Source organism: Molothrus aeneus, chromosome 3, assembly GCF_037042795.1.
Source record: "Molothrus aeneus isolate 106 chromosome 3, BPBGC_Maene_1.0, whole genome shotgun sequence".
Lineage (NCBI taxonomy): Eukaryota > Metazoa > Chordata > Aves > Passeriformes > Icteridae > Molothrus > Molothrus aeneus.
Window position 1 is genome coordinate 15,486,612 of NC_089648.1, and position 25,814 is coordinate 15,512,425.

The following is a 25,814-nucleotide window of genomic DNA, read 5'->3' on the forward strand; positions in this document are numbered from 1 at the left end:
GTAAAAAAGCTTATAGAGTTATGTTTAGAAACCGTACATAAACAGAGACACAGTGGTATGCAAACACAGAAGAAACTCATTATTCTAAAGAAAATGCTCAGAAAAATCAACCTGACATGCCTATATATTTTCAATACCATGTAGTTAATGGAGAACATGAGAATCAATCTGCCTTTGGCACGTGGTACATGGGAAGCTTCACTGCAGAATCCTGTAAGTTTGGGAATAAAAAAAATCCAGTGGAATACCTATCAGCTGGAGAAAGCAATGTGAAGGACTAAAAGCCAGCAGGAATGGTCTTAGTTTTAACACTGCTCTGAAATGCTTCACACCATTTCTTCCTTTTTCCTCAGATTCCCCCCCACTACTATGTTGTTGTTGAAGTTTGTCATGATGTTCTAGACTTCTGATTTCTTTATCCAGACCCTCAAAGCCCTTTTTAGAGGGACAAGTTAAGACCATCCATCAAAATTGGTAGTTGCATATTTCCTTCCCTGAATTTAGCCATCAGATTTCCTCATCATCCTTATTCAGCTGAATTTATCTCATCCTGCATAGATGGGTACAATTGGTCCTTGGATCCCTTTCAGAATATCCTATATGTTAATTCTGTAATTTTACCTCAAATACTACAGCTAAAAGTAAGTAACTGATGAGAGAAGCAGAAAAAGAGCATTAGGAGCCATGAGGAAAGACACTGTGTTTCCAAATGGCATTTCTATTGGAGAAGGAGGTAAAGGACACAGACAAATACATGAAAACTGCTTCAAATGGCAAGATAAGAGAGAAGATGCTTCTGTGTCAAGACAATAATTGCTGTGAGGAGATAGAGTTTAGGCCAATACTGAAAATAAGATAGAATCTTATCTCTGTTGTTTGCATGTAAATCTACACTAGATAAATCAGTCTTACTTCTAATGTAACTCCATAAGCTAAGACCAGAAGATAATACAGTATGTTTAAGATTGTAAGGAAATTTCTCCACATAGGCAATTTTCAGACAGCATATAATGTCTGTATATTCAGACTTAAGCTGTCATATAAAACTTTACTGACTATAAAACTTGATACGCAAACTGTTTCATTTATTTTGATCATATCCAAACTCACTGTTTGTTATAAATCCTGGTTTAATTCCAGCCCTATATCTCATAGCTTTTTCCACACATTAAAATTCAACTTAGATTGTTTGACTTTTTTATGCAAATCATTCCTAAAACAACCTTTATCAGCTCTGGGAAGATACACCTTCACCTATCCCTCCAGATGAAGGAGGAAAGGTGAGAAATGAAGACACAGACCCACCCAACTCTGGCAGGAGTGCATGCTAAGTAGCTTTTATAAACTTGGTAAGTCCTATGAATTCTTGGATCTCTTCCAAAGTCTGGACCATTACTGAAAGACAGAGGACCACAAACACCTATAGTATCACCAGGTACAAATCAATTTACTTCAGTGACCAGTTGTGGTCAATGCTGACAAAATTGTGTAGACTTCCACCTGGATTTCAAACAGGTACCATGAAATTCATTCAAACAGAGTGAACTCAAGCGTTTTTTTCTGCCCATTGCAGATAACAGGAAACTGATTGTTTTTCACACCTTTAACAATACCCATGCTAGATTTCTATGAAATATTCTTCTTCTTCATTAAATAACTTATTTAGGATGGATGCCTCATTTAATCAAAGTTTTGAATCAACACCTCTATGAAATTGATTGATCCTTCCCAAATTCTCTGGTGTTTTTAATAAAGGGAAAGGAAACAATTTGTGTCTCTTCTAGTTTGTTATCCCCTCATTCAATTTCAAACTATAGCTGATGCCTTCCTGCTGTCTGCCTAACCCCACCAATACCTTCCAAATCTGTTGTCCAGCTTCAATCAGATTTGCTAGAAGGCTACAAACTTCAGGGATTAGGAAGTTCTTATAAATTTCATGAAAAACAGTTGGATTGATAAGAAAGGTCTGAATCAGCACCTGTCTCCTAAGAGAACTGCAGGCTCAGCTGCTGGGAGCAGTCACCCTCTCCTGCTGGTTTGTGTGTACAGAGCTCCAGGTAGACCACACACCCAACAGCAACCAGAGGTACAGCCACACAGGCTGGTGTCATTGCAGGATAACAGCATGGCAGATGTGGATAAAGAGAAAATCCAGTTTTATTCATTCTGCCACTCATGGCACAAAGCATCCCCTTCTAAAGGGCAAGCCCAGCTTGGGCAGGTCATCCAAACTAAGAACACCAGACTAAATTTTTTCTTTGTTTTAACAGAATTTACTAATGACTAGATGAAAACAGAGGCAAAATTTCTATTCTCCAGATAGTGACTGGACATCTCCTTTAGCAAACAAGAGCCAGAGGCACCCCTTCCCAGGCACTGAAGTTTAAAACCTTTGCTTCATTTTAGCCAGGCACACCACTCCCACTGACTTCAAACAGACTAGGAATTCATTCCAAGCCTTTAGAGCTATTCAACTTGTGCTGACAGTTCAGGAGAATTATGGCTCTACAATTCAGAATAAAGGGATGTTTGAAATGTCTTACCCTTCACTAAGAAATAACCAAGATCAGGTGGCCATGTGATTCCATTATTTATGTAATGCCTCAAAATGTCATTTGTCTTTTAATAAGAGATGACAGGTTTTGCATGTACAAGTTTTCTATAAGAGTAGTGTGCTCATCTTGATCCACTCAATACACACACTGCTAATTTCAGATAAAAGATTAAACACACAGATCCTGTAGTTAATTTTCGGCAGTAGCCCCTTTTTTCTCATTACTATGTAGATTTATTTGGAATTTCTTTATAAATGTGCCAGTTTTCAAAACTGATGTGTTTGGACCACAATCTTCTTTTGGGAAAGATTTTGTTTTCACTTTCTGTACCTCAGTACCTCACAGTATGTGCTCCTGATGCCTACTTGAGGCTCCCATGTGTTCCTGCATGCTCACTCAAACAGAATAAAAGAGCATTTGATATAGAATTAATGGTTCTTTTTAAGCACCAATAGGAAAATTGTTATTTTTAGTTATCAAATTACACTTGATATATAAAAAGCAGTCTGTGAATTACACTCTTGTACTGAAACTAAGATATATATGATGCTTGAAATTACAAAACAGGACAATCCAACAGCAACACTTCTTCTCTCACCTCAAGGAAGCAGCATCCATCAATATTTGTCATTAGCATCCAAGTATTTGATAGCAGGAGATAGTAGAAAAGAACTGTAACTGTGACATGGAAAATGCCTCCTCTCCTGAGAGCAAAGTCCCTGCTGAGCTTCACAGGAGTTTGGTTTCTCCTCTCTCTGGCACACGTTTGTTTGAAAGTCCTCTCCCTTCACCTGCTCTAGAAAACACTGGGGTTTTAGTATAGTAGATTCTTCTTCTGTCCATGCTTTCTAGAGGACCAGCTCTCACCTTGGATAATCAAAATCTGTCCTGTCTGCAAAGGTGTTAGGTGGAAGGTCAAGGATATCACCTGATTGTAGTTTGTAAAAAGAGAAAGAGAAAATAAAAGTGCAACTTGCAAAATGTAAAAAAACCACATGGTCAGCTTAAACTGACCCTTTTACCAATTTCTTCACCTCAGAAGTAAAAGAAATCAGGCACAGAGACAACACATAACTATGGTGCTGAACTGCCAGAGTTGTGTAGAAAATAATGTTGTTTAGGCACACCTACAGAAGTTCCAACAACAATCAGAAAATAAATGGTTGGAACAAGACAACCTGAAGCAGCACTTAAGGTCATTGCTGACTTTGTTTTCTGACCTTGGACCTCAGGCTTTGAAAGGATAGAGACAATGGCAACACTTTCTTTCTGTCTTAGTGATACAGTCTTGCACCTGTTCTGTGAAGAAACACACAGGTGTGGCCTGAATAAAGCCACCTGAAAAGTGCAACGACAAATAGCAGAAACAGACTTCGAATGGCCACCGCCCTGACACCATGAACTGTTTCGTTTCCTGTGAGACTCTTTGCTTTCTATGGCCTTTATTAATGTCCTTCTCCAAATTCCTTCACCTCCTGCATTTGTCCTCAGTCTCACAGATATGAAGCAAAGCCACAACATCATTTCAGATGGGAATTCCTCCCCTCTTTCCAGACTGAGGGACAAGGAGGGTGGCTGACACTGCATCCATTGGACTCCTTGGATCATCTATATTTTGAGGAATCTCTAGTTGGATTCAACAAGAGCCTCTCATATGAGGTTTGGAGAGCTTGATTTGGGCTAGTTTTGGCTGAAAGTAATCTAGCACAGGCTATGCTTATTGGAACAATATTCCAATCTCAGTTCCAGAGTGGGTAAATCGCCTGTAGATGTACAGAAGAGAAAAAAACTCAACATTGATATGAATAGAATGTCAGAGGTGATCCTACACAGAATCACTTTTCTAAGACTGAGTTTTCAAAATTTGGCAACTAGAGTGAAGTGAATATGACCTTTCCCCAGAGGGGCAGATACAAGAATGAAAATTGAGTCTTAGAAAAGACACAGACTCCTAACATTATGATAAAAAGAAGCCACCCTTCCTGGAAAAGAAACACCAAAGGGCCTGAGGCCAGCATTTGATCTGTGCTAGGAACATTTGGATATTTTTATGAGCAGCAAGTTCATCAAGAATCTTGCCTGAGGTTAAACCTCACAAAAAAGACAAAATAAGGTTAGTAAGGACTGTTCATGTGAGAAGAGATGTACAGGAAGAGGCTAATGTGTTGATCTTGCATTATGGAAATCAATTAAGCATTAATTATAAATGTTCCTGAAGGTTAAGTGAAGTGTGCCTTGAACAGAGCCAGCAGGCTGACGGACCCATTGGGCTTCCTGACACAAGCAGCTATGAGTTCCTTGGGCAGAGGGAAGTGCTGAGCTCCACTGGCCCTCTGTAGCTGGGCACCCCACCCCATAGGCATGGCAGGGATTTGCCATGGACAGCAGAGGGGTCCTGAGGAACAGCTCTCTGAGACCTGCACCAAGCACTGGGGCAGCCTTGAACAGAGGGGAGACCAAGAGCAATCACCAATCCTCCTGGGCATTGCTCATTTCCTAAATACTCTCACTTCTAGTCTTACTGGACTAAAATGCAATACCCTCCAACTTGCTTCCATCAGTGAAACTTTTGCCTCAGCAAGACCAGAGTGAAGACAACAAGCTTTGAAACATTCCCTCCCCTGACAGCATTCCCAGGAGGAAGGTTGCAAGAAAAGGCCCCAGTGGAGCTTCTGTTTGCTGAGGACATGGTACAAATAATGTTGATCAAGCAGTTTCTGCCTTCCCTCCCTTCCCTGTCATGCAGTTTCTAAAAAAGAGCTTCTCCTGCTCTGCTACATCTGTGGAATAAGGTGGTTTGTCTCCACTACTCTGATTATGTACAGCTTAATTATCTACTGACTAATTGCACTTGCCTTCTTGAATGTCTCCAGGTAACAGGAGTACTGCTTTCTTTTTGCTCATTGGGCCGTGAAGGCAACCAGTTTGTCTCATCTTTTCTGGTACTTCCAGACAAAGGGCCTTTCAAAAGAAAAAAATCCTGAACAGATAATCTAAGTAATCCCTCTTTCCACGCCCCAAATAAGACAAATATATGTGTGTGCATGTGTCCATCCAAGAGTCAACTCTCAATGCAGTAACTTGACTGTACCACCCTGAGAGCTTTACCTGTTCGCAGAGGGAGGAGTACCCTGCCCACAGCCACTTTCCAAGTGATTTATTTAAGGGAATTTTCTGGAATGCAGGGTTAATCCTGACAGCCATACCTGCTAACAGCTTGAAGCAGCAGCACAAACGAGGATATTGTCACTGTTGCACTGTGACGTGCAGGTCAGCATTCCTACCTCTTACCCAGGGATGGCAAGCTCTCAACCAGAAGAGGTACCTGCCTATTCTCCTGTCACAAACTAAGCAAAGCTAAGTGGATGACACTTAAACTAGAGCCAGAAATCTGTGCTGCAGTAAACCAAGAATGTGGGATAGATCAGTAACTGGTCCACAGCACACCCGTGTGATCAGCCCTTGTATAAGGGTCAGCACACATCCCTCGGGACATTCGCTTTTCAACACTCATCTAAAATGGGAACCAGTCAAGAAACTGTGCATTTCCAAGCAGAGGTAACAGAGCCAACAGCAGTGCAGGTCTCAGCTACACATCTTCATGTGGAATACTTGGAAAGCTGGGGCTCTTCCAAGTGCATCTGGCTTCAGCAGACTCCAATGTCTTCAGAGATACTCTTCTTGAGTTCGCTGCAGCTGGGAAGAGCCAGTGGATAACAACAGGCAGAAAAATACCTGCTCCAAGGAGTCAAATGGATTGTGAACCCAAGAGAGACTCAAATCGTGCTGGGAAAATTGTCAGGAAAAACAGGCTGTATGTGTAAGTGTCAGTAAGTGAATCGGTAGATCGGCACTCTTGCATATTTTCTGTCACCGTTAGTTATCAAAGCCTGGTGCAGAGGCTTTCATGCTGTGTCTATCCAACAGGAGACATGTACAGCCCAAGCAACAGAAAAAGGCTGAGGGTGTGGTAGAGAACTTTGCCTTTTTGGAATACCAGCAGATAACACCTGCCTGCCACAGAAAATTTGCCTTTCTGAAACCTGAATTGACCAGCATCTTGAATGGTGCAGTATAGGCTGGTTCTGAAAGCAAACTTCTGACCAGGCATGCAGGGCATCAGACATTGATGTTTCTACTTTTACAGCTATTGCAGCTAAACACAGAGTTTTAGAATCTATGTAAAAAGAAGTGTTTTCGTCAGTAGATATGAAGGATGATACAAAGATTTTCTTCAACTGAAATGATATCATAGTTGTGCTCCTAAAAATAGAAGAATCCCCTCCAAATGATACATATTCTCCCACTTCCCCTGCTCAAATCTCTTTTTGAAAATTGATTCTGGAAGACAAACATTTGCATAAACCTGCACTAGAAAGTATCTGAGCATAATCTAAATCTGGATACCCTGGGATGGTGGGATGAGATCGTTATTGACTGAAATGTCAACAGAGCTTTGATTTTATGGCAACTATCAGCCTGATACTCCCTGGAAGCCAATTTAGCTGCAATTTAAATTTTGTATTTTTGGGGTTATCAGAGTTCCTCTTTCCTGTACTGTTTTTGGGGGGGATTCCTTCCAACCCCCTCCAGTCAGATATAGTGAGTTAATACACTTAATCCCCTTGATTTCTGCCTCCTGAAAGCCTTCACCATCCTCCCTTTGCTATGAGTCAAACTCAGCCCATTACTAATAAATGAAAAATGTTGTCTTTTTCCACTCTCAGGATTTTATTAGCCCAAGAAGCACAAAGAAGACTCCTTCAAATTTTGTCAATCCCCACACCACTCTTACATCCTTTCATTGGGTCTTTTCTTGTGTTGCTTTGGGCCATGGAGCTCAATCCTGTTCAACACAAGTGAAATCTTCTGAGCATGTCTTTGAAACAGGATTTCTCCTTTGCTAAGAGAAGAGGGCATTACTACCTGTCTCTGGTTCAGTTTTAGACCAAAAACCCCACAACTGAGGTTTTTTTAGGCCACCAAAGACAGCATGGAAAAAAAACATACAAAAAGAATCAGCATGTTTTCCTGTGTCTCACCAACAATTATGGGGGAAGCAGGGAACAGACTCCTCGGTGTGGGGCAATAGTGGACACAGAGAGATCTCCAGGTTGCTGAGGAACACAGAGCCCAAACTAATGAGAATTGAAGACCACACACATTAAAACAGCATCTGTGGTTGCAGAGCCACCAATCTACCCAGAGAAGAAAAAGCCCCTCTGTAGGTCTTCAGCCTACAGCCTACAAAATTGGGGCACCAAAATATTTTCCTGCAGATTTTATCTGCAACAACACAATCAGAGAGCAAAGGCTTTTGATTAGACATTACCTGCCGGGGAGTTTACCCCTGTGAGAGACAAAAACTGAGCCATAGCATCTCTCTTTCATTTATACCATTGAAAGAGAAAACATCTAATTGAGCAACAAATGCCTTATTTCCTGTCATGTCTGGAGTTGACCAGAGCTACTCTCAAGAACAGCCACTGCTGCAGAAAATAGAAATAACCAGGGAAAAAATATTATGGCACACATGGGAAGAATATGCCAAGTAGCCCAAAGAAATGGGTAAATAAAGGCAATTATCAAATGGCACATGAAAAGACAAAAATTTCCTTTTGATACTCTGCTTTTACACTAGTCTTATCTAGACACATCATATGTTGGCACTCAGTGAAGTTAGATAAGATGCTCAGCTCTACTCAGCACATGGGCACTGATATTTATTTCAGAAATAAAACGGCCTTGTAATTAATTGGTAAGGCTGTACATGGTTAATTTTTGATGCCTTGTAAATGCTAATTATGACAGCAGATGTTAAAGGGTTCCTTAGGAAATCAGTACTTTATTATACAATAATTGCATCTGCAAGTTTAATGTTCTTCATAAGACCTTGAAAGAATGGAAGAGGTTGGGAGGCCAGATGATGCAAAGGTGGCTGCATGACCTGGAAAGTTATCAAGAATTTGAGGCCTAGTAAAATGCCCAGATTTCATTAAAATTTTTTTCAAAAATCCAACACTTATTATGGAAAGCAAACTGTGAGCACATCTGTCTAGATGACATTTGGGCCTGATACAATCCTGGGCATATATAATTTAAATGGCTATTTCGTTATCCATCGAAGAGGTTTGATTATGCCTTTGCCTTAATGATTTGTTTGTCTCAGGAGAAGCATCTCAGCTCTGTCCCCCTTCATCTTCCCCTGGCTCACTCCCCAGTTGTTCTAGCTTTCTACATGGGAGTCAGCGAGGAGCTACTGTTAGGGTTGTTAGCCCTGGAGACAGGATACAGCTGAAAAATCATTCTTCCAAGAATTTCTGGGTCACTGTCTAATTGATACTAGCATTAGCATGCTTCATATTCATGTTCCAAATCCACAGGCAGTACTTACTCTGGAGCCAGCCATGTGGGACTGCTCTAGGCAGTGAGCGGGAACCCAAAACAACGTTACTGTATCAGCCTAAGAACACACCAGCCCCAAGAGTTTTACCACAACAAAACAGAGAAAAAGAGTCTTTCTTCCACTATGGTCATCCACGCAGTAGCACATTCCTCTGGTCTTTATTATACACTTTTAATAAGAAATATACAATGTTTCGTAGACCTTATTAATTTGTAAAGAAAACACAAGTTATTTCCTTACATCATAGGGCTTTAAATTTTTAATCCTTACAGATTATGAAAAACCAGGGACTTGATAAGAAATGAAATTAAGACTCAGTATTTTATAAAAGGAGTCCAGACCACATTAACAAATATTATACCTTTTGCTAAAAGCAAAGTGTTTCACAGGTTGTACTGCAGCTTATACTTTGTTGAGAAACTGAATGGAAGTGAGTAGTGATTCATAAAACAATCTGTACATTTAACGCATGATAAAATAAGATAGTATCGCACCGTTTTCTTAGAGAAGCAAAAGGCGGTGCCTTGTGATCAGCAAACTACTCAAATAAAAAACCCAGCAGGAGGAGATGTAATGCTGGCTTGCTGCAGCCACTCCTAGTGATTCATATCATCTCTAGCAACTCACCTAGTCAGCACATCCAAAATGCAATAAGAGAATTTGATGCATGCCCCAGCCCATTCTCCCCAAAGGGATGAAAAAAGGACAATATGTGCATCTGCCCACAGGTGTGCTGCCCATGAGGCACTTCGCTGTGAAAGGATGCTCACTTCTGTGCTATGGGGAGAATTTCAGTTTGGCTGCCTACAGACAGGTTGGAGGCAATCTGCCTCAATACATCAGCTATATGGTGATAGAGGTTGTTCCAGGAATTTTGTTTTCCAGGAGAAAGCATGGTCTTTGCTGACCACAGCAAACACCCCAACAAATCTTCAAAAGTAGGAATCCTTACACGTTGAAATATCCTCTCTTCCCTTTTTGCCCAATGATATAATTTTGTGGCATTTGTCCATGACCAGCAAGATGTAATATTCATTCATTTATGAAGGAGTGACACATCACTGCTCAACACCCATAAGGAAAACATGCAAAAGAAGTAACCTCATGTATACTGGAGAACTGGCAACATCAAAAAGGAATTTCTTTTTCCAGCATGTCCAACATGACCTCACTCAAAACCATGAAGGATGAAGAGCTCTACCTGTATATTCCATAATCCTTAGCTCACCTGGTGCTTTGCTCAGTGCTTTGTAACCTGCAGATGTAGTCAGCACAGGGAACACAAGTGAACCCATCAAGTTATTTCCAAACATTTCTGAGGGTATTACCAATACCTGGGACATAGTTTTTGGAGACAAATCAGCACCCAGATAGTCACCAAGCTAAGCATCCTGGTTGGCTGAGTCCTGTTGAAAACCCACCCAGCAGTGCTTTGGAAATCTTGCTCTTGTTGTGAAACCTATTGAAAATCTATCCTGAAAAACTATGCAGGAACAGCTTCTTCAGATTTAAAAGCAACACAAAATGTCACTTTACAAGTCCAGGCAAGGGAATGAAATGCTTAGTTCTAAATAGAAACTCAACTCAAACTAAAAAAAAAAAACAAAAAAAACACCAAACAACACAACCACCCCCACTCCCCCCAAAAAAGCCACCCAAAAGCAAAAACAAACAAAAAAACTCCACCAAAACAAAAAACCAACCCATAACAGAGGTAAATAAACATGGTTACACCTAAATTTTCATTTCTTCAGGGACAGCATCCACTGGCATTACCCAATATTTCACAGCTGCCTGGAAGTCTGAGGACTCAGTCCAGACTCATCCATCCCTGCCACAGGCACAACTCTCCTGCTGAAAAGCCCCATTAGCTGGGATGACCCAAAAGTTAGGACTGAAAATGGGTCCTTCTGACAATATACACCTGTAGTTCAGTCAGACACGGAACTGTGTGTACACACTTAGTGGGGAGCACAAGAACTCTGCCATTCAGTCAGTTCCAGAGTAGAAACAGCTTATCTCTGAGCTGGTCTGTAATACGTAACCAGCATCTCTGCCTGAAGAAAGGAAATGGCAAGGTAAACACCTGAATGGGTTTCTATTCTTCTGCACAATGAAAACCACGGAGGTATCTTATCGTCCGCACAAGGTGTGGAAGGAAATGAGGTTAGCTTTATAAATACAGTGTCCATAAGGAAGACTTCACTAGGCACATTACTTCCTGCTGCCGAAACACTAGGCCAATTTCAGACTATGGAATAACTAGAGACATTTCAAGGGTGCAGGCAAAATAGATTTGGCCATGAGGTGTTGTGTCTCAACAGCAAGATTAAGGTGGGAAGAGGATGGAGACAGCTGCTGCTGGAAGGGCTGCCCAAGCCCTACCAAAACCAGCCATGTCATCACAAGCTGCTTGTTGAATAAATTCTACAGACACAGCTTATGAAATGCAGCCATCCCATGGATCAATTCTAACAACAGTGTTGCTTCCCAAATGGTCTTACAGATTTCAGGATGTGATCTTTTACTATATTTCTCAGGCATGCACATTTTCATGTCCCCAGACACTGAAGAAGTGTCTCCAGTCCCTTCCAGGAGGATGATGAAGCATGACCAGTTATCATCATAATCTTGGGCATGCTTTGGTTCTGGAAAAGCTGCTGTGAGGGCATCTACTGGACACAGCAGTTTGGCAAGGAGGGATGCTACAAGCAACAGGAGGAAGGAATGGAGCTGAAGGGAGACAGCCCCCCAAAGATATTCTGACAGTATGTAGGATTTTTTCCTGACATTCTCAGGCAAGGCAGCTCATATCATCTCCCTAAGACAATAAGAATCTCCCTAACAGACAACTATACTGCTCCTCAAGCTTTTGCCAAGGGTATTGTCTGAGAGAGTAACTCAACAGTGCTTTCTCTAGGATAGCTGACTATCTGATGCAGGCAGCCTAGACAGGCTGAAAGTCCAAATACTTGAAGGAATAGTTCACTGACTTTTATATGGTTTCCCACAGCACCTGACATTGCCACTCTGGGATGATGTTCCACAATAGTGATAATGATCTTGCACTATGCCACCTCAAGGGATACTTTGAAGTAGAAAAGCAGCAGAAGAGCAGCTCTCACTAGAGCCAAGTGCTAGTCAGCACTCACAGGGATGAGTTACAGTTTTTCCAGAAGAAACAGAAGCTCCCCATGAGATTGAGTTGGAATGGAGATGCTGAGAGAGATCATTCCTGCTACTGACATGTGGAGACGCACATCTCAGTGAGAAAACACATACCCACAACCCTTAGCAGAGTAGGACACAGAGAAAAGTCAGGAGGGAAGAGAGAAAATAATTTATTTCAATGGGATGACACACACACACACAAATTCCCAAACAGACTGCCTCGAGTGTTAAAAATAACCCTTTGGGATTCTTAATAGTTCAAAGAGTTCCTTATTAAAACATATCATTTAAATGAGGAAAATGAAAAGCAATGTTTTTTCTGACTTTTTTGATGGGGTTTTTGTATCTTTGGCTTCACATTTTCAAGTCATCTCCAAAGTCCTGGGACCACAGGATTTAATGAAAAATAAGATTTTCACATAACATCTTGACTTAAGAAGCTTGAATTTTAAGAAAACATAACTACTGCCAGGCTAATGAGAGGCTAATGATACTTGGCCCTTCTCAAGCACCACCTGTTGAGGCATCAGCAGATGCCTCAGATTGGAATTTGGGCAACATTACTTGGCTATGAAGTCTTTTATATGCCACTCTGAAAAAGAAGAGAATATCTACTTCAACTTCGAATTGTCTGGTTTCTGTCGAGTTTTTTGTCACAGCTTTACCACCAGCGCTGTCATCTCAATTTGGCTGAAATTATAGATTTTTGCCAAATAAGCTTTTCCAGCATGCTGCAAGAGCTACCACATTCCTATGACTTTAAAACAAAAATTCCAGAGCAAAGAATAGAGACAGCTGCAGTGCTGAGAACTTGGAGGTTGAACCGTTTATTGACAAAAGCAAAACCCACTTCAACACCATGTTGAAAAGTATACACCAGGGGGTGGGGGGAAGAAAAGAGAAAGAAAAAAAAGTTAAGAGCATTTTAATTTTTCCCTGTTGTCTCAATTTAAAGATTTTTATAAATAACACATTTTTGAAGATTCACTTTCCTCCACTGACTTTAGGTCTCCAGAAATTTTTCTGCTACACTAAAGATTTGTTCTTTGTATGAAAGCAGTAGTTCAACAATATCTTGCTCTGATGCAAGATACAAAATCTACAATTTTTAAAGTAGATTTTAGAGTATCATTATCCTCATTCCATAGGTGAGGAAATAACTTCTGTAAATTGCTGAAGGTCACTAACCAGTCAACAGTGCAGGCTCAAGGCTCTCTCCCCCCTCCACCACACTTTACAGGAAATGGAATTAAAGAAAATTTCCAAATGAAAAATGTTATTTTTCCTTTTAAGTCCTGTCCTTAATAATTGACACAGAGACCACCAATTCTATGGTCTGAGAAAGGGGAGAGATATCCAAACCGATTTAGCTAATTGGAGCTCATATCAGTAAATGAGTGAAAAAGAACATACAAACACACCTTCCTTCTGGAAGTGTGGGTGCTGAGGCTCTACTTGATTTTTTCTGCTTCATATAGTTGGGTATGTGTCAACCCATAAACATCCAGGCAGCCCCTGTGCATTTTTGCCAAGCAGAAATTTCCAGTCACCAGGTTTCCCTTTTGCAGAGCTGCGAAAAATCAGAGAGGGGATGCTCTGTTCTTTGTCTTGACCAGAGGTAAAAGGGATCTCACACCCAAGGGATTCTCCTGCTCCAGCATGCCCCTTTAGCTTGAGGATTAACATAACAGGACACATTAAGTTCATGAAGACTTGACACCACATGTGTTTTGCAGAGTCTTCATCTACTCTCAGCAGCTTTCCAGCTCAAACACAATGAAAGGCCAGGATGAGTGGTAATAAGGAAAACTTTGCTGCTACCAGTGATGCTACTGACCCGCTTGTGAATACTGCGTTCTTCCAGCAGCTTGAGTTTCCTTGACAATTAGTTATTCTTCTTTCTCCAAAATAATTAGTCTTTTGCTCTTGTCTTTATAGATTTTTGCACCAGAATGCTCCTCTATGCTTTTGAACACTATTTGGAGAAACTCACAGTATTTACGCAGCAGAGCTTGGTGGCATGAGGCAGCCACACTGGTTTGTGTCAAACCTATCTACTTAGGATATCACTTGCTAAATGCAAAGGAAGTTATTGAATTCAAACAGTTTCAGCTGGTCCCTAAAGAAAAGTGATTTCCATAAAGCTTGCTCTTCCCCTGAAAGGTGAAACATTTTAACCTGCCAGCCACGTCTCATGCCAAATCTTGGCAAATACAGATTTATGTGCCATTAGGTGTTGACTGGTCATCAGAAAAATAAATAAATAAATACATATATAAATAAAATCACAGCTAGCAAGAGTCAGCTTAGCATTTACAGAACATCACTGTTGATGTCCCTATGTCATGGTTTGACCATCAACCTAGGACACCCTACCATCAAAAAAACCTCACATATTTAAGGACATCCCAAAGCAGAATGCTGGAAACTCATACCCGTGAGATGAAACTGACTCAATTTGGTAAAAGTTCTAATTTTTTTTTAGGCAAAAACCTATTGCCTTAGGCAGGATATAGGGATGCTTAGAATGTAAATTGACTCTATGATTTCATACCTTTTAATTCAAGTGGATGCCCCCAAAATTTTCTAGTCTTATTCTCACAGACTACATAGAACAGGTCAGTGTTCCCTGCATTAACCTCTATCTGTGCTTCAATATAGCAGGTTTTATGTTAGCAGCTTTTTCCACTTTCATTGCACTCTGACCAGGATTTTTATATCTAAAATACTCTCATTACACTTTAAAACATCACTTAATCTGCAGCCAACATTGCTGCACAGGGAGGAAGGGACACCCCTGTGCTTCACTGCAACCAGGACCCAAGTAAATGTAGCAGTGCTCATGATCTCTGTCACTGGGAACATTCTCAGGAAAACACAGGGCACCTTACTTGGAAAGGAGAGGACTGGTGGTCTTTCCAATGTATGGTTTTTAAGTTACATACATCTATGTAGATATTGTAGGAAATGGATTTGTCTTCCCCAGTACAAGACAGGCATAGACATACAGGAGGAAATCCAGTGAAGAGCAACAAAAGTGATTAAGGGACTGGAGCATCCATCATGGAAAGAGGCCAAGGCAGCTTGGGTTGCATGGGCTGGAGAAGACCCAGGACCTTATCCATGTGCATAATTATCTGATTGGGTTTTGGATGGCAGTAAAGAAGATGGAGCCAGGCTCTTCTCAGAGGTGCTCAAGAGGTAACTGGCCCAATTTGAATTACAGAAAGCTCCATTTAAACACAGTAAAAGCATTATTATTGTAATTGTGGTTAAACAGTAGCAAGTTGCCCTGAAATTTGCACCATTTCCACCCTTGGAGATATTTTTAAAAAACCCACTGTACATGGTCTTCAACTTTTTAAATTAAAATTAAAAAATTAGTTATTAGCAATCATGATCGTGAATATCCACAAAGTACAAATGTTTGCTTATTTAGATTGACAAATAAAACCACTCTGGATAAAACCTCTTAGCTGTCCTATGAAGATCTGCCCCTCATCAGCAACTAGGGACGGTGAAGTACCTTAGCTTCCCTTGCCATGTGTGCCTTGGCTGTGACCAAACAAGATGTCTCCTTCCAAAGGAAAGGTGTGAACTCTGACTCCAGCACGAGGAAAGAAAAAGGGACCATGACATCAAAGTTCAAAAACAGGAAAGTTAGGGCACAGTGGCCTGAAATTTAGTGACACCCCTGTCCCATGTGGAGCCCAAAATACATCCAGAAGTCTGGGCTAAAACATCTCCAGTGCTTTAACAGCACAACAGCCAAATTAAACATGCTCAGGAGAACTAATCTGTCCTATTGTAATAGCATTAAAATGAAATAGCTCCTGTGAGGGTTTTTTTAGGATTCCTCTACACATGCCCCTCCACCAAAAAAGCCCCTGGGCCTTAAAAGTCTCATCTAAAAAGCAAAACTGTCTTATCTTTTACTCCCCCCCAAACAAAGCTGTATTTGAAGTGCTGGCAAAACCAGGTTAGAGTATAAACTAACAAAGCAAGTAGGAATTTAAGGCATACAAGCTTTGTCTTGATGAAGGTAATTATTAGGTTAGCCCAAGAAAATTGATGAGCCTAACATAACACTTCCAAACAGATCAACAGTCTTCATATAAATTTTGGTCCTGGCTCCTAATAAAACCATTAGCATTCCCTAGTATTGTAATTTACAGCTTGATGATGCACTGAATCATATTTTAATTTATCTGGAAGATATAAACAAACATTCTTGGGTGGAAATTAATACCTGATCTTTGGCTACCTCTTGTGATATAAAAATCCAGAGAGAAATTACATTAAAAAAAATAAACAACAACATTAAAGAAAATCATTGCACAACTTATGAGCTTGTCAAATAATTCTAAGGAGAAAATTGGTTCTTAGGGGTTTTGTGTATAAGAAGCCTAGGATATTTTGCTGTGAAAATGAATACTAGGGTATTAACAGGGTGAATATTTCTGTAAGTATATGCCATGGATGGCATCTGTTTCCATACACAAGTGGAGGGCAAATAAAGAGTTAAATCAAAGCCTCATCTCTTCAATTTTCCTAATGCCCACTGTTCTGCAAAACGTTTAATGCTCTTGTAGGAATTCTGTGTTTGGAGAGAAATCTCTGAAGCACTGCTAACCTAAGGAGAAAAAACCCAGGGAGCTGACATGAACCTCTGCTGCGCAACAGGAGCTCTCCCCTATAAAACCAGGCTCAACAGCTACAAGTAATCTCAAGTATAGTAAAGGTGCAAGATATACAGTTATGGAGAGGAGAATCATAAGTGCAGCTGCCATGCTGAGAGAACATCTGTACACTTATTGTACCACAGTTCATCAACTGTTTGTTCCAGCAAGTACCAGATGCAAAGGAGAAATGGGAAGAGCATGAACACGAATGAGAATTTGTTCAGATATAGAGAATCAGATGGTCTGAGTCAAAGAAGAAAAGCTAAGAGATTCTCAAAATTAGACAGGTGTATCCAGCCTCCAACTGGAGAAAATCAGTGTAGCCCAAGCAAAGCTCACGGCTCTTGTTAGTTCTGGCCTACATGTACAGGAAACCAAAATTTTCTTTGGTGGTTACAACGGTGTTTCAAAAAGCAAACACCTTCCCTGTTTAAGGAAGGAACAGAGACTTGCCCAAAGAAAAACAGAATTTGTGCAACTGCAGTGTCTTACGGGTTTTTAAAAAGGCATGACAATTTGGCTTCTAGAGTAGAAATTCAGGTCTGGCTCAAGTAATCTCCCACCACCACCCAACCAACTGATGAACCAGCAAGATCCCTGGATCACATTAAAAGGGGGGAAAAGACACATTTCAGTTAAATAGTTTTTCTTCTGCACAACCAATTCAGTATGGACAAAAGAGTTCTTTATCCTGAAAATTTAGCATTCTCTAGCACTCAGGAAAATGGTCCTACCTGTATTGCCAAAATCTTGACTTGTGGAAACACTGTCCAACATGTCCTGCACATTGGGCCATGGAATTTAATCCAAATTCATAAGTACTACACTCCTCATCATGCTGTGGGTGGTAGGAAATAAGCTCTTCTGAGAAGACTGGGAAGTGTCCATTTGTGTACAAGCAGAAGTGAATGACAGCGTTAACATGTGGTGGTTTGACAGGAAATGTGGTTTTTTGGGATGCTATGGTCAGGCCAATGGACATTCAGATTTTGATACTGGCATCTAACCTGGCCATTAGGACATGGACACGCCTCTGAGAACACCGGGTTAAAAGCAGGGTTCTCCCCTGGGAGGGTCCTTTTGGGTTTCCGGCGGGAAAGAGTTTGGGTCTCTCCCCCGGCCCAGCTGCTGGCTGGGCAGGGGGAGGGGAAAAGCCATGTGGCCAGGAGAGGTAGGCCTGACCCTGGGGGTGGAAGGGTGGTAGAGAGAGAGAGAGAGACACCGGGAGCCATCGGGCAGCCCCCCCTGAGAGACACAGAGAGAGAGAGAGAGAGAGAGAGAGAGAGAGAGAGAGAGAGAGAGAGAGAGAGAGAGAGAGAGAGAGAGAGAGACGCTGCCTGAGACTGTAACCTTGACACTGGATAAACATGGGCCTGTCCTGGCAGGGCAGCACGGCTGGGAAGGAGAAGAAGGGGGGGGTTCAGCCGGCCGCTTGTAGGAGCTTTTAACCCCTTCTCGGAGAATGAGAACTTTACAGATCATTGACCTTTCCTAGAAGATAGAGTGGAAGATGAGGAAGGAAATGTGCAAGTGTGAGAGAGGTCTGGGCGAGTGAGGAATAGTGGAAGAGTAGAGAAGAATCCTAGTGGGAAGAGATGATGGAGTGGCTTTTGCTGGACTCTTTGTACAGCCATGGACAGAACCATGTTCCTTGTGATACAGAGACTGCATCTAGGGGGAGGCAATGGCCTCAGAACGAAGAGGGTTCAGTGTTGGTGCCCCTCGGCCCCAGGGGGTGAAAAAATATGGGAGACAGGTGTCCCAAAGTAGAGATTGTGGGGACAGGTGTCCCAAAGGAGACACTGTGCCTTTTTTGGATCGGGACAAAGCATCCTTAAAAAGACAACCCTAGAAGCAACTCTGGTCCATGTTCAGTGGTGAGAGCACTGGACATGAAAGGAAGAGGTCACGACGGCAGATGTTCTCCGGGCGGTGCCACGAGTGACACAGAAACACACGAGGCTTCAGCTGTGTTTCCAGGGGAAGCCCATGGTACAAGAAGGACTCCTCTCCTCTTGATGAACTGAAGACTGATTGTCTGAAGGGTGGTTCTGGACCAAGAGTTGGTGATTTGGGGAATAGATGTATTGTATTGGAAATTTGGTGGGGGGAGGAGGAAATGTATTTGTAAGGTTTTCATTTTCCCTGTGTGTGTTCCTTTTTATCTATAGTTGTAGTGTAGTTAATAAAGTTTTGTTTTCTTTCTTCCCTAAGTAGGAGCCTGCTTTGCTTATTCCTGGTCACATCTCACAGCAGAAACCAGGGAGAGGGTATCCTCATGGGGGCACTGGCATTGTGCCAGTGTCAAACCGTGACATAACTGCACCACACCAGAGCCCCCAGGCAGCTGGGAAAGTCAGCGTCAGGACTTCTGTGAAACAAGATAGGCAACACAAACACTACCACAAAGGAAATGGAATACTCTGCTGGATGATAAGGAACTAGAGGGAGTTCTGGACAACCAGAAGCACACAGAAAGGGAGACCTCCACATGGGATTTTCCAAGGAAGTAAAGTGCAAAAGAGAAAGTTCTCCCAAGGAGGAGTAGATCAGAAGAGTTCAAAAGCATACCTATGTCCAGGTTGTCCTTTGTAGCCCCACATGCTGCAGAAAGAGGCACAATCTCTCCTTACCTGCTGATCTCTCCATGGCCAGCACTCACATTCAGATAGCTACAGAGAAAAATAAGATTTCATCACCAACTCAAAAAGCCATTATAAAATTTGCTGAGGAAATTGCAAACCCAAAATGGAAGCCAGCTGAGACCACAGCCTACAGGGTCATGTATCATTAGCGCCAAGTGAACCAAGTCCAAATGTCCAGCTTATGTTCAGGACGAAACAAAAGCACTACTATATATGTGGGCAAAGCATCATCTTTTTCTAATCAAACCTGTCTTAGGCCTGGGTTAGAAAAGCACTCAAGCATGTGTTTAAGGCTCTCTTTTTTTTTATTTTCAGAAAACAGCTCAAAACACACATTTACTTGTAAGCACTTGCTAACAGCTGTGAATAACAGTGAAAACCATAACTAAAATCTTCTGAGAAAAAGGTGTTATAAAAAAAAAGCAAAATGTGATGTGATTGTCCATCATATTGCCTTATCTCTCTGCTATGAATACTGTGGGACAAACAATAACAACACAACACTGCTCCCAGACTAAGCCACAGACAATAGACCAAATATCCCAGTCACAAAAAATATATAATCAGCACATAACATATTCTTGGGTTCATTTATGGCATCACCAGAGCCAGTAAAAAAGTAATTAGAACAGCTCCAGGTTTGAGACCATTCTCAGCCATACAACTTCCAAAACAGATCTCTTGCAAGAGTCTGAAGTGAAAGTTATGACCCCACTTAGTGCCATTCACTAATGGCAGTAAACACAACACAGTTTTCACACCCTGGCTCAGCCCCGATGCCTGCTTGCAGTACATTAATAATCCTGTCAGAGCTGTCAAGGGGACACAACACTTGCTGTTCTGGTGATGCTCTGTCCCTGTCTCCATTCGAATAATTTGTCTTTCATGACCATCAGAATTGTTTTCCAGCATTTCTGTTTGACTCAATGACTCTTGATCTCTGGCCTAATATTCCATTCACCCTTACCAAAATCAAAACCTGCACAAATCTGAATAATTAGCTAGAAAGTTGCTGGGTAACATCTCCAAAAGCTTGCAAAGACAGTCACCAATCTTATATTGTGATGAATACAAGTTGACTTACAACCCAAGGAGGCTACGTTACCTCCCTGGGAAATACTCTTCTGCACCAGTTATTCTTAGGTGTTATTTCTGATTAATTATGCTCTCGCTCCATTAGAAAACTGATGGCCAACTTTGCATCTGTCTCTTTGCTTTGTATCTTACAAAGACAAGCAGTTATAAAAAATTCATAGGAAGAAATGAATAGATGGTCATTGTGTCCAGCTCGGGTTTTCTGTCCTGGGAGTGTAAAAGTGAAGGTCATAGAAGCATCAACTGGTACAGAACTGTATCTTCCCAGGTAGAAGTGTGGTTTTTCTCTCACAAAAATGCATCTGCAGTTTCACACAGTAGAATTATTAACAATTCCATGAAAAAATACCAGATGCTCCTCAGTTTTATGAATGCAAATAGCCCTATTGGAGCCAAGGGGAATACTCACATGTGTTTAAGTTAGACACATGCATAAGCAAAGGCAGGATCACAGCCCCAGCTATAAATATTTATGTCTGCAATACAACACAGCCTCAAAAATGCATTCACAAAACAGACTAGAATGTAAGATCCTGACAATACAGGTTACTCCAAAAAATTTCAATGGGAGGCAATTCTTTCTTGTGTCCCTTTGAAAACTCCAGCCTCTATTATTTTAATAAAGCTACCACTGTCATTCCAGCAACTTTGGCCAATAGCACCCACAAGTAAAAAGAACTAAAATACAGTAAAAATATACTAAAAAAAATTTGTTACTGCCAATGTAAAAATCTTTTCAAACTATGTTTTAGCTCATATATTGATTATTAAGCAGGATACTAAAAGGAACTGACTTTGAAACAGTAACATATATCTTCAACTACGATTAGCACAAATCAGGCAAACTCCCACCTCTCTCTTCCTTAGAGATATAAAATTAGATTCGGGTGACTAATGCAGATAAAAATATTCATTCACTTCAGCCATACAATCTGGTTTCCTGGCACAAGTGTTTGCAGAAAACAAATGTTAAAGCAAATGCCATTATTTACTTTGGAAGAATATTTCTACACAACCAATGACAGAATAAAAACACCAGCAGGTGACTTATGCAGCCAATCAGAAAAAATATCCCTCATGTTTGAAACAATCAATTCACAGAGGAAGAACATTTGCAAAAAAATTTTTCAGATCCATTCGAGCCCAGAATACATAACATAGAAACCAGAAAAGTACTGAAGGAGAAGATGGACTTAGTCAAAACAAATCCCTCAACCTAAATCCAAGCTAGTATATTGCTTTTACCCTTCAGTTCAAAAGATTTTGGATCAGGCTCCTCCAGCTCAATTTAGTTTCAAAGGCTCACACAAACCTGGAAGCATCACTCTGCAAGCAAATCTCAAGCACTTGGTCTGTATAGCATTGCAGGATCAAGTCTTGTAGAGCATCAAACACAAGTTGTAATTAAAATCATTTACATGCTGCTAGCAAGTCAGCTAAAGCAAGCACATCAGGTTCCCAGCATGGATTTCAATTTGCTTCAAAATTACTCAAGGATAGGAGCTCATATTTTCAACATCATCTTAGTTAGCCTAGAAAAAAATGCAAGACCCAAGTGACAGCTATTTGATTGGAAGAAGGTGGGGGTGGCTGTTACTTGGTAGGTGTTTACTCACTGCCTGGATTCATCATGAAAGCAAACATCCAGACTCTGCATATGCTACCAACAAATGTGTCATCAGCTGCAAAAGGAACAGGCTGGGTTGCTTTCCCATACACAAATGCTGCACAATGCTGCACAGTCAGAAGAGCTCGGTAATTCCTGGAGGAATCTCACCTAATTGGAGTCAGTCCCAACACATGGGTCCTGTCCTCACCCTCCTTGTAATCCTCAGGAAACCCAGTCCTGGGCAGAGCAGTGCTCTGCTGGCTTCTTTCTTCACCTTGGTGCTGCTTCTTCACAAGCTGCAATTACTTAGCTGGTCATAAAATCCAGAATGAGCCACCTGGATGGATCTTTTCCCTTTTGAAATACTGAGATTAGCTCCAGTGGGTCCTGGAGCAAGCAGCTATTCTTCTACAGGACATCCTATATCTCCACAAGGACAGTGGAGGTGGAGAGAGTGTGTGAAAATGAACCAGCATTCAAATTTGAATGAACCAGAAATCAAATTTCTCCCTCTGTGGGTAAAGCACCTCAGAGAAAATCAGCTGATGATGGAAAAGACCCCACAGAACATCACCAATGTGACTGCAGCATTTTCTAATAGCCATGCATATGACCTAAAAAATTAAAATATATATACTGCTAGTGTATTTGGTTCAAGCACTTATAAACCATTCATCTCAGCTGAAGTATGGGTTCTTGCTTTAAGGAGAACTGGAGACAACAGTTTTTCTTTTTTTTTTTCTTTTACTTAGAAGCAGCACAATTGCTGAAATCTCCGTGTGTTCGTTTTGATCTGTTTGGTTTTTCCATTGTGGAAATTATTATTTTAAGGTTAACAAAAATCCACTCCAGTATTTATCCTTGCTAACATTACAGTGCAGGTGCTGGATATTCAGGGTGACTCCTACCCCCACAAGCCAGCTACCTTGTCTCTGACATATAAATTGTGACATGTTTAATTGCAAACATTTGAGGAGTTACCCTACCCAGGAGCTCAGCCTCCAGAGGTAACTGTGCTTGCTGCAGAATCATCAGATTGGAACATCTCTGCTGGTGCTTTTGAGACTCCAGGACAAAGTTTGGGGTTTTCTCTTACAAGGACAACAGTTAAATTTTAAAGCTGAAACACAGTGCTGAGTGGCAGAGAGCAAAATTTTATCTTCCTAGATTCTTTTCTGGATCCTCTGCTTTTGGACATTTCTAAAGAGGCCATAAAGGTCTTGATAGATCTCACACCTCATCTGCTGTGACAATTCCTTTGCTTCTCAGATCAATAACATAAAATCTTGTATTTAAGGTTTTGCAGCAGAGTGGTTTTTTATTTAAGGTTTTTCAGCAGAGTGGCATTAAGCCTCATTTGTGCTCTATCAGTTACTGAACTGACAAGTCATTTAATTATTGAATTTAGGAAATAGCAAAGTTTATGTGTTGTCCTGGACTTATTAAGGATAACATCTAAGAAGCCTAATTCATAGGATGGCATCTGAAACCAGCAGATCAGGAGGGAAAGTTATTAGCCTGGATTCAAGGCTTTAACTAGAATAATGTGTGTTCTCGATCTCCATGGATTGCCTAGTCAGAAGGGAGATATCTGGCTAGATGGGATTTTGCACATCTGTCAGCTACATCAGAGATCCAAATGCAAAAGCCAGCATGAAAGAACATTATGTGGATTTGTGTCCCTCTCCTGAGGATCTGGGGTCCATAAACCAATGAATGGATTACAGAGAAACATAGTTATAGTATTTTCATCTGTGACAGATACTGCTGCAACTCCTGAGTGGCTCCCAATATTTAAAGGGAAACCATACCCATTCTCCATATAGCCCTTGAAAAAAATGCAAAAGACATTGCTCAGCATAAAGAAATTGGAAAATGTATGCTAAAACTGGTTTAGCATCTGACTTGAAAACTCCAGAACTGGTCAGAACCTGCACAATATGGGAGTGGTTTTCTTCATTCATATGTGCTCTGAATATGAATCCATGTAGAAGAGTATGGGGTTGTATACCCTGAACCACACATTAGACACGTGTAAAGAAGCTCACCAGAGGGCCTGGAGTTCCCAGTAACCCAGAATCAGATGCCATTTAATAAGAAAACTCCATGATCCTGTTTGTGGATATTTCCTGTCAATCCACCCCATACCCCTCAGACTTTGCTTCAAGTATCTTAGCATGAGAACTGCTGAAGTTCACAGCCCTTTGAATGCATTCAGGGAAACCCAGGAAACACCAAAAACAGATGAAACTGAATGACTAGATGTGTTACAGATTAGAATTTCAAAATGCCCATGCCCAAATTCAGCAAATTTCCCACCTTCACCTAGGGAAAAGCTGTGAAACTAAAATTCCAAGGGAATTTAAAACACCAAGCAGCTCTAAACCCACAAGTGAGTACACGTGAAACCATAAATTTCTGTTTGAAAAGAAGAAACTAAAAGCTAAATCTGGTACAAAGAGGTGAGACAACAGAATTCCCCAGTTTATGGGAGCCTGTTCATGCTCACACAGACAGCACTGGTGATGACATTTCCTCACAAAGGTGACAAATGTCTCAGAGCTTTGCACACCAGGACTGCTTTCAGTACTCTGCACTTTGGAGAGTGAACTGCTGAGCAACATATCTTCTCTTGGCTTCTCCAGCATGGTAACCACTAATGCAGCTCTCCATAAACCTGCTGAAAGATCACATTCTCCCCACTGACCACCCTTCTTTTCCTTCCAAAGATGAGATCTTTTACAGTCACAAAGGTCATATTCTGATATCTGATACTTTCCTCACTTTAATTTTCCTTTTCGAGCCCAATGGCACACACAGGCGCCTAACAAAGTACAAGTCATACCAGCCAAACAGGAATTTGCAGGAGATGGGTTTTATTCCCCAGAGTGATAAGCACTTTACTGTACAGATGCTTCAGACTTGGAAAGCTAGGAAAGCAACATATGAACTTTTTTTATTTAGCCAAACAAGGTAAAAGTTTTAAATTGACCCCCTGGTCTATTATGTTTACACCCTTAGTCAGAGGGTTCTTTGTTCCTGTGTTCTCATGAGAGTGGCACAATTAAAGGAGTCCTATTTGTTTCCTTTAGATCTTGTTTGAAAAGGCAGATTTTTTAATTTTAAGCCAGGACTGACACTATTTCCACCATGACAAGACATTATCTGTTGGGTTTTTTCCTGAGTTCACCTGTTTATGTTTAATAAAAATGCTCTTTTGTAACTCATGATGGGCTAGAGAATTCCCAAACCATTCAAAATACTTTAAAGTTCTTTTGGGACACAGCCAGATACTTAATATTGTATTACATTTTATAGTTGTCACTTAATCAAGCTATTTAATATTATAGTACATTTTAAAACTGTCACTTAATCACATTTTCTTGACCCTTTTATGTGAATTAAAGATCACTGTAGATAAAAAATGGCATGCTTTAGTTTAAATAGATTCAGTATGTCCAGTTTGACAGTTACTTCTGAGACATTAAAAGAATTTTCTGTGATTAATGTGACCCCCACACGTTAGGTAGTATAATGTTCCATTTCTTCAACCATTAGAGGAAACAGCATTAGACAGAAGGAGCCAAAACTTATCTGACTGTATGTAAAGCTAAGAAAACCTAAAGATAATGTACAGCTCTGTCTGGTGTA